Source organism: Lepeophtheirus salmonis, chromosome 14 (assembly GCF_016086655.4).
Source record: "Lepeophtheirus salmonis chromosome 14, UVic_Lsal_1.4, whole genome shotgun sequence".
Classification (NCBI taxonomy): domain Eukaryota; kingdom Metazoa; phylum Arthropoda; class Copepoda; order Siphonostomatoida; family Caligidae; genus Lepeophtheirus; species Lepeophtheirus salmonis.
The window spans coordinates 31,391,419-31,400,965 of NC_052144.2; the positions used below are offsets into that span (position 1 = coordinate 31,391,419).

At 32.9% G+C, this 9,547-nt stretch overlaps 1 long non-coding RNA gene across 2 annotated transcripts; it reads left to right on the plus strand.

Annotated features, from left to right (window-relative positions):
- Nucleotides 1-6,566: 6,566 nt before the first annotated feature.
- Nucleotides 6,567-9,104, plus strand: LOC121129729 (uncharacterized). Of its 2 annotated transcripts, XR_011783651.1 has the most exons (3): nucleotides 6,593-6,616; nucleotides 6,821-7,541; nucleotides 7,602-9,104. It is a non-coding gene; the product is annotated as an uncharacterized lncRNA (long non-coding RNA). The 2 variants fall into 2 exon arrangements; XR_005868496.2 differs by having other exon boundaries at nucleotides 6,567-7,541.
- Nucleotides 9,105-9,547: the final 443 nt, after the last annotated feature.

Here is a 9,547-nt window from a genome sequence, read left to right on the forward strand (position 1 = left end):
GACTATGGATTTGATCCACAGAAGGACCTTGGCTAAATGGCCTTCCCCTTGGAGGCCACGAGACCCAACATCATTACCGAAACAGGGTGCTTTGTTGTTGCTACATAGCAGTGCTGATCTTGCACATATTCAAAGCTCACAACACGGTCATTTTGCCTCTTGAAAACAAGATCGACCGTAAAAGTTTTCTCATCTGAAAAAATGATGATGCGTCCAGATGAGCTCTTGATATCATTCAAGATTTTCTGGAACGCTCAAGTCTGACTTCTTGCTGATGTTCAGTTAGCAGAGGGCGTTCAGTTCGCCTCAGGGACTTTCCTCCAGCCCTTTTCAATGCCCTTGAAACAGTTGATGTAGACGTTCACATCTTTCTGGCCATGTCGGCAATGGATGTGTTGGGAGTCCTCTTGAACACTGACTTTACTTGCCTTGTTGAGACAGTGGGCTTCCTGCCAGCCCCAGTGGAATGCTTGAGATCACCCCCAGCCTCCAAGGGCTTGGAAAAGTTGTAAATTGTCTTCAACGAGGCCCCAACCTGTTCCTTAATGTTGTTATGAGGCACTTCCGCTCGGAGGAGGGCTACAATTTCGATCCTCTTTGTTTCCTGATCGGACATGGTCTCACATGTGGAAGTTGTTACGCTCTCACAGGAAGGATTTTTGTTTATTTTAACAGTAACAATACGAAATAATCAGATTGGTTGCCACCAAACCTCTTAAAAAGAATATTTACATCATCGGTAAATAATTTTGCACGGCCCGGTATATTAAACATTGTTAATTTAATCAACTATGACTTGACCAAATGTTTTTATCAGTAAGTTTGTTTTTTGCCTAACGATTACAAGACGAAACGAAACGATTTCCTCTAAGTTTCGTCTCATTAAAGCCAACATTTTATTTTCTTGGCAAAATAAAGACAAGATTGAATTTGACGAAGACAGGACGAAATATAATCAAACAAAATGTGATGAAAAAAAAAAAATCCAAACCGATATTAACAAGTGTATAAGTTGGGGATTTTTAATCCGGAACAAGTTTAGATCTTAATATCTTGGTAGCTCTTAGAGCTAAGTTTATGAAAGTAGGTTCATTCAGATTCAATAGACAAAACTGTTTGTGAAAAAATACAAAATACATGAGATTTTCTCCAAATTCGAATTGTGTACCTCCGCACGCCCAAATCAAATGTTTACGATATTGTCAAGGCTGTCAAGGAGTCTGATGGATTGGAAACACCTGTAAGGAAAAGTCATGATCGCTCTGAAAGCACTCCAGACTTCCTGAAGGCCCTGCAGGATAAGAAATGTGGCCTCTTAGCTCCCTGGATCAGAACTCCTTGTATAGTGTAAGAGCAAAAGATTCCGTTTGAGTGATTTCTTCAGTATGAACCCCTACATGTAAGAGCAAAAGATTTGTGAATTGCTGAGTAAAATTCAGTAAATAAACTATAATATCTTAGACTGGGGAAAAGTATTTTGAATATCCCCCCCCCTCTTTATTTTTTAACTAATTATATCTTGTTCATTATTGCTCTAATCGGATCATCCGATAAAGTGTTGTCAAAGTGGGAGTGTATACTATATACAATTTTTATGGTATTGCTCTTGGCCGGTTCAGTCGTGAATTGTCATGCGTTGAGTATGGAGGTCTCAAAGGAAGAAATTCGCTATATTTTACATTTTAATTACCTGAAAAGGAAAAACGCTTCAGAAGCGACCAATAAAATTTGCAATGTATTGCAATTTGCTGATATTCTTTCAGGTCGTGTTGTACGATAGTGGTTCGAGCGATTTTTTCCCCGCTAAACTCTGCCCTCTACTGTGAAAAACTCGACCACTGCCGATGCGCAGAAGCGGCCAGTCCTTACATATCTTTGAAGACGCGCCAGAATCTCCAGGAGCTCAGATGGGAAGTTCTTATGTATTCACCTTACAGTCCAGACATGGCACCAAGTGACTAACACCTGTTCCTGTCTATGGCCAACGGGCTTGTGGGCACAAATTTGGCCTCAATAGATGCCAGTGAAAATTGATTTTCCGAGTTTTTTTACTAATAGGGACAAGGGCTTCTACAAGATAGGTATTCTGAAGTTGGATTATCGTTAGCTACAAGTTATCAAACAGAACGCGATATACTTGGATTAAATTAAATGATTGCAACACTTCTTATAAAGCATTTAAACAAAGCAAAAATACTAAATTTATTTTTCCCAAAAATATTATGCTATCCTTAAATTTTCTGGATTTAAAATCCCCAACCTCTGGCCTAACAAAAATATGCTTTTTGTGTATTTACATGTCTCAATACAAATAAGTATTTAATTATGTTTATAAATCGTCAATATGGCTGATTTTGTATATAATATAAAATATGCTTCTTGAATTCCTATATTCATAATTTTTGCTATTATTCAAATACCCTGTATTTCTTATTATTTAAGGTTAGCAAAATTAGAATATAAGTTTATTCAGGTCTGATAGAGGAATCCTGACATTTCTATTTAAGTACAATAGTGCATAGAATAAAACTAACTAAACCTATACATATATTTATTGCTTGAATATAACTTTCCAAAATATAACTCTGCCTTTGTCCATGCATAAATACATTGAATATCATTGGACTTTGAGTATGAAAGGTGATTAATCTTGAATATATTTAATGGTGCTTATATCTTTCAATTTACGCACTAATTCCTGCATAGCGGTTATTAGAAATTAGACTACTACATAATTAATAAAGTTTGCTATAAAGAAAACCATATTATGATGATGAAGAATAAGAAGAAAATCATTTACTGTTAAAACTCAAAATATTGAAATGGACTAGAAAATGTGTTACTTAGAAAAAGTATGGATGAGGTCAATGAAAGAAGTAGAGAGATTCCAAAGTGATATTCGTAATTACATAAGACAACATGTTATACTTGTTTACGTAAGAGAAAAGTACTAGTATAATATTGAGGTTGAAAGGGTCACACTACATGTACCTTTGCTCTTTTTATTTATTTATTTGGATTTATAACTGTTAAAATGAAATTATGGATACATATTTTGTTTTTAAAGTAATGTTTGCCTCATGTTGTTTTGATAATAAATACACAAAAATATTTACCAACTCTTTATATCAATCCAGTTTCATACACGAATACTCTGGAATTTCCTTAAGAAAAGAAGGCAACGTGTATCTAGGAGACCATAAAACTAGGAATCTAATAGTATTGAAACTCGGTCCAAAATCGATTTTTTATTTCGGTTCAGTCTTATTTGATTATTTGTAGAGCGATTTCAGACCGTTTACCGAAATTTAATTGTTTTCGAATCTTGTACCGATGTTTTCTCTCTCAATACCATGCCACCCCTTATTATTTACTCATCCTTATTATATAAATTTTGAGAGATAAGGAGTCGTTAAGAGCATAGAGTACGAGACGAGGATTGAGATTGCAGATTTCTTCGCCATTGGATAGTCCTGAGGGCCATCTAGGAGCAGACTGGGTCCTCGAAGAAGACGATTTACAATGTATTCATGCAGTTGAAGGTCGTGGAGAACCCTTCCGTGTCCGATAACCGCCTGAAGTTGGCCTTCAAGAAAAAGCCAAATTCCTCAATTGCTGACATGACCAGGAAGAGGAGCAAGCCCCTATTTTTTTCAGGCTCTAAAAAAAGCTGGAGGAAAGTCTCTATGGCGTATTCCGTGGCCTCTGTTGACAGAACAGCAGAAAAAAGTTTCTGTTGGAGCTGCAAAAATGATTCTGATGAGAAGAACTTTACTGTTAACCTTGTTTTCAGTAGGCAGAATGATCGAATAGTGACATTTGGGGATGTAGTAGAGGAACACTGATATGCCTCCACCACCAAACACCCTGCTTCAGTGATGTTAGGCTTGGTTGCATCCAAAGGGAAGGCCATGAATCCTGTGTTGAAGTCCGATGAGTATGTCAAAATTATGGACAACAAATTTCTCCCATGGATTAAATCCATCTTTGGAAATTATCCCTGGATGTTCCAACAAGATGGTTCACGTGGAATCTAAGGCCTGAAGTAGACGCTACAAAAGCAACCGCGCCCTGAGCCTTCATGAGCGATGAGTACATTCAGAGGGTCTGCAGCAGCTTCCGTCACTGCCTAGAGCTCACTAATAATTCTGAGGGCGGATACCAGGACTAAAACATGTTCCTTCGGTTTCAAGTAATAATTAATAGTTAGTAAACTTATTTCCTAGTTCCCCAGGATCCTGCTATGGACTTCAATACTTTTTGTGTTAAAATGGGTAAATAATAACGGTTGGCCCGGTAAATAGACCAATTTTTTTAGATTTCAATCTATGAACTGATTTGTTCCCCTATTCTGACTTATGTTTTTATTCAAAACATTTAACTTCATGGGAGATTATCGTGCCAATGTTCATAATTTTAATCAATAAAATTAGACTAGGGCGGATTTTGAATGAGACCTAGTCCAGAAAAAATTATTAACAGGATCGAATTAATGTATTCTACCTAAAATTATAAAGGTCTCTGACTGGCTCAGAATTTTCAAACCGAAATCCAAGACTAATAACGAACCTGAGATGCTTAAATCTCTATTGACACATTAATTAGGTATAATAAAATTGTCAGAATATATCATTAATGAGTAAGACTTGATGAATTTCCATTGTGACTGTAAGCCAACCTTCAAGAGTACCAACATCATAATATGGGATTTGCATCATCCTAATCCAATTTCTACAGATTAAATTTGGATTTTGAATTTAGTTAATTAATAAATATTAAATCACCAATTTTTCGCAACGTAAATAATATTGTGTAGTAAATAAAATTAGAAAATCTAATTACGATGTTTCTTCGAAATTCTATCATAAACTTTCACAAAAAAAAAAAAAAAAACTTTATAAAATGCGTAATGAAATAAAATAAATTCATAGTCTACATAAAAAACTACATGTGGCGCTTCAATATAAAAACAATCTGGAACCAAAATCAAGAAAAGAAGAACATCCTAATTTCTTTATTTTTATTTCATAAATACAAATACATATTTTTATGCAAAAGGCAATATTCAATATACATATTACAGTCAATTATAGGCTTTCTATACAAATTTGTGGGATGAGTTGAAATCCCCAAGAATTTCAACTAAATTTTAAAGCATTTGTTTGATATAAGAAACTTAAATTGGTACCAATTTGGCTATTCAAATAAAATCTGCCAAAAGGTTAATCTGAATGATTTATTGATCATTTTCACTCTACGTTCTTATTTAATCAACTAAAAAAATTCACGCGAAAATAAGGGTTAAACATTTTTTTAAGGTTAATTTTCTTAAAAAAATGTAATTAGACTAAATTATGCAGCAGAACAAAATATTTAATATTTGATTTTTTATTTTAAATAATTTAATTTTTTGTGCATAAGTATGAACTTTTTAAAATTTTCCAAAATTTTTTTTTGAACAGCTGTAGATTTTGAAATTTTTCCAAAAATTTATTTGGATGTATTAAATTTTTTTGATAAAAAAATTAATTCTCTATAAATAGCTATGGATTTTTGAAAAAATTTCCTTTTTGTGAAAGTTTATAATAGAATTTCGAAGAAACAACGTCATTTAGTTGAAATTGAAATTTAGTTTTAAAAAAAAATTTCCAAAAAATTAAGTTTTGAAATTTTGCTGTTAAAAATTTAATTTTTGTGAATAGTATTAGATTTTTTAAATTTTTTCAAAAAAATTTCATTTTGGGATTTATTCTCAAAATAATTCAAAACCAAGCCCTCCCCCAAATAATATATATATATATCTTATCCCGCAGATGCCCCTCTACATACCATATAATGACTTTTTTTTATCGTTTGGATTTGCTGCCATAACTAATTTATTATTTAGGCAATTTAAAGTATAATAATATTTAGGATGATAAAAATAGCAGTGTATCAAACTAAAAATAACTTGAAATAACTGGTTTATTTTATTTTTAGGTTAAGGAAATATTATGCGTACAAACAGAGCCAAAAGGTACAGAAAAACAACGAAAGAAGGATGATGTTTTCTCTTTGATATTTTTGTTCTTCTAATGTTAATGTTCCACACGGTTTAATTTTAACTGCTGTATGATTTAATATTAACATAATTAGAGCAATAATTACATTTTTGCAATATTTATTTTTTTAATTTTTGAAACAGAAAATAATATTTTAATATCTATGAAGATCTATATTGTAATTACGGTTTTTTGCATATATTGAAGTATAATATTTATGTACAGACTGCGTATGCAAAAATGTATGATTTGATAATCTAACTCTTTTGTTTAATAAACGTAACATCATAATGAAATTGGTAAGACAATAAAATTTATAACTTGTAATTTATTTTCTCAACTACACTTGATGAACAGCCTCAATTCTAGCCCTACATAAATCCGGTACATGCCTCAATGGCGAGATTGTAAGGATATTTGATGAACTCCTTTAATGATAATGGAAGTATTTGATACTTGAACCCTCTCCGTTCCTAATCTAGCACTTTGAACATGTTGTAATCGTCGAACAGAGCGGAAATTTACTACAAGTATCTTAAAATATTATTTGGACACAAATGCCCTTCAAACAGATCGTAAGTATTTTTCTTTGCTCTTCATTCATTTTCACGAAGTTGTATCTATATTAATAAGGAAAAATTTATCTGTATGTATGTTTTAATTTATAAAAAACAGTCACCGGGATTTCAGGGGGAGCGTGGTGATGTTATTGTATCTATCGTTTGTAGGGATTTATTATTTATCTGGTTGATATTGTGTGTGTATATTAAATTTTTTAGGTATGTAACGATTTGTTAGTCGGATCTTACTTGTAGCTGCCCTGCTAAGAATACAACTTGTAAGAGGTGCACTAAACTAGGAAATTTTGCCCTTATGTGCAAATTTGGAATTCAAATTCGCAACATTGGGATGCTGAAATGAATTTTCTAAAGGATGTGGACGTGGCGTCCACATCCTTTAGAAAATTGGAAAAATCAATGGTCAAGATTTTTGTGAAGGGTATCGGGTTAAATGATCTTATAGACTTTGGAAGCTTCGACAGTTTTATAAGTCTCAGTAAAGTCAGAGAGATAAATCTAAGAATGAAAAAGTCAGACAAATTAATTGGGATGCTTCTAATGTTTTCAAAATAATACTTTGGGTCTGGTTCATGTTCAGGTCGCACATAAAGCAGAGTTCTATGTGCATGTCAGGTTAATTGTTCTTTCAGAATTATTATGAAATTTTATAGGCCTTCATTCAGGATTGCACATGACTCTGGGAGGAAAGATTTTTTTCTTTTTCAGTTAGCTTAGATATGTATCAACCTGCATTGTTCCGAAACCTTCTACCAGATATTAAACCTATGATAACAAAGTCACAAAACATTCAGAAGAGGATAGAGAGTTTATTCATCAAGAAGTGAAGAGATTAATGGACCAGGAAATTATCGATCCCAGTACGTCACCATGGAGAGCTCAAGTGCTGATTAGTGAAAATGAAAGGAAAAAGGAAGGAATGGTAATAGATAAATCACAAACTAGAAATAAATTATCCTCTCCTCTCCCACAAATTAAAAAGGTACTGTGGTAAGTGGCTGTCAACAAAAAATTTCACAAAGGTGGATCTTAAAAGTGCTTATCACCAGGTCGGAATTGAAGAGAGTGAAAGAGCTTTTGGAGCCTGTGGTCGATTATATCAATTTTGATGTATACCATTATATGTGATAGATTTCATTATAGCCGAAGAGAATCTGGTAAATACTAAAGCACTATACTTTGATGACATTACCATCTGTGGAGAAGATCAAAATGAGCAGGATAAAATCTAAAATCTTTTATGAGAGCTTTAGATAAGCATTGGTTGACAATGAATGAGAATAAATGCAAATATTCAACAGCAAGAATAAAACTTTTGGTGAGTCAGATTGAAAATGGTATGATGAAACCGGATCCAGATAGACTGAAGTCACTCATGAGAATTCATAAACAGAGGAATGAGAAAGAGTTACGACGTATCTTGGTGATGTTTCCGCATTACTTGATACCCTCTTTCTCAAAAAAGTTACACTCTATGGTACACCCTCAAGATTACACTTGGAATACAGAAGCAAAAGAGGTTTGTGCAAAAATGAAGAAGAACATTGAAAATGCAGTAGTCACCATTGTTATTGATCCTTTGGAAAGATTAACAGTAGATACGGATGCTTCTTGAGTAAATGTGGACAACTGGTTGCTTTCTTTTCGAAATCGTTGAATAAGTCTGAGTGGTATCATTCTGCAGTAGAAAAGGAAGCTTATGAAATTGTAGAAGATTTATGAACTTGGAGATACTTTTTGATAGGAAAATAATTCTTACATATCAGAAATACCTTACCTTTAAATGACAAAAATAAATATATTCTTACATTAGTAGATGAATATTCCAGATTTCCATTTGCTTATCCACATGGATAAGCAAATACTCACCTCTAAATCAGTAATTAGATGTATTCAGGATTTTGGTTTGCCAGAATATATTCACTCGGACCGAGGATCTTCTTTTATGTCGAAAGAATTGAAAACTTATCTAACTGTAAAAGGAGTCGCTACAAGTCGTACTACGCCTTACAATCCTCAAGGAACGGACAGGTAGAACAAAGTAGAACATTAGCTCTCAAGTCTGGGGAGCAGCCTATAGAAAAAAGTATTTATGTATGTAACGACTAGTATGAGCCTGTCCGTTCTGCGGACGCTTGGGGGATGATAATGAAAGTGTGATGGGATGTTTGTTTCGAAATATATCGATATTTGTACCCTCATCCAATATAGAAAGATGATGTTGTCTTAAGTAATCAAGAAGAAATAAAACCAAAGTAATATGTCAATTGCGTTATAAGCAATCCAAAACAAATTAACTGGTTAATACAATCTCCCCTTCATATTACTACCTGAAAAGTTATTGAACAGAGTGTAGAACAAAAAAATATTGCTTGACAGAAAATGCGGAGGATGAGGAAGATTCAAAAGTTTATTCTTGTACATATAAGATTTGTTAGTTGGATGCTACTTGTAGTTGAATTAAATTAAATAAAGCCATATTCGACGTTTACATTAGTAATATTCTATATTATTAAAGTAAAATTTGTCTTTTCGCCAAGGATTAATTACTTAAGGAAATTACGAGTATTACCTCTGGCTGTTTATAAATAAAGAATATAAAAAGATTTGCCATATATTTTACTATTTGTTTGCCTAATATCAAATAATTTAATCTGATATTTTTCAATTTATTATTTGATTTTACATCTATATGTATGCTTATCAACACAATAGGTTGGTTTTTTTATTATTGTTTCTCTAAAGAAGACAACTATAATTAAGCACTATAAATTAAATCAACGGTGCAATAATATGTTTAAGGCAATGCATTAAAAAATGAGTTAAATAATAACAATAATTTACTCCCTAAACAAAAAAACAAAACTCTGTCATCATGGAGAAAGATGTGCAAAAAAGTATGCATATAATTGTTTTGACCGTTTACAA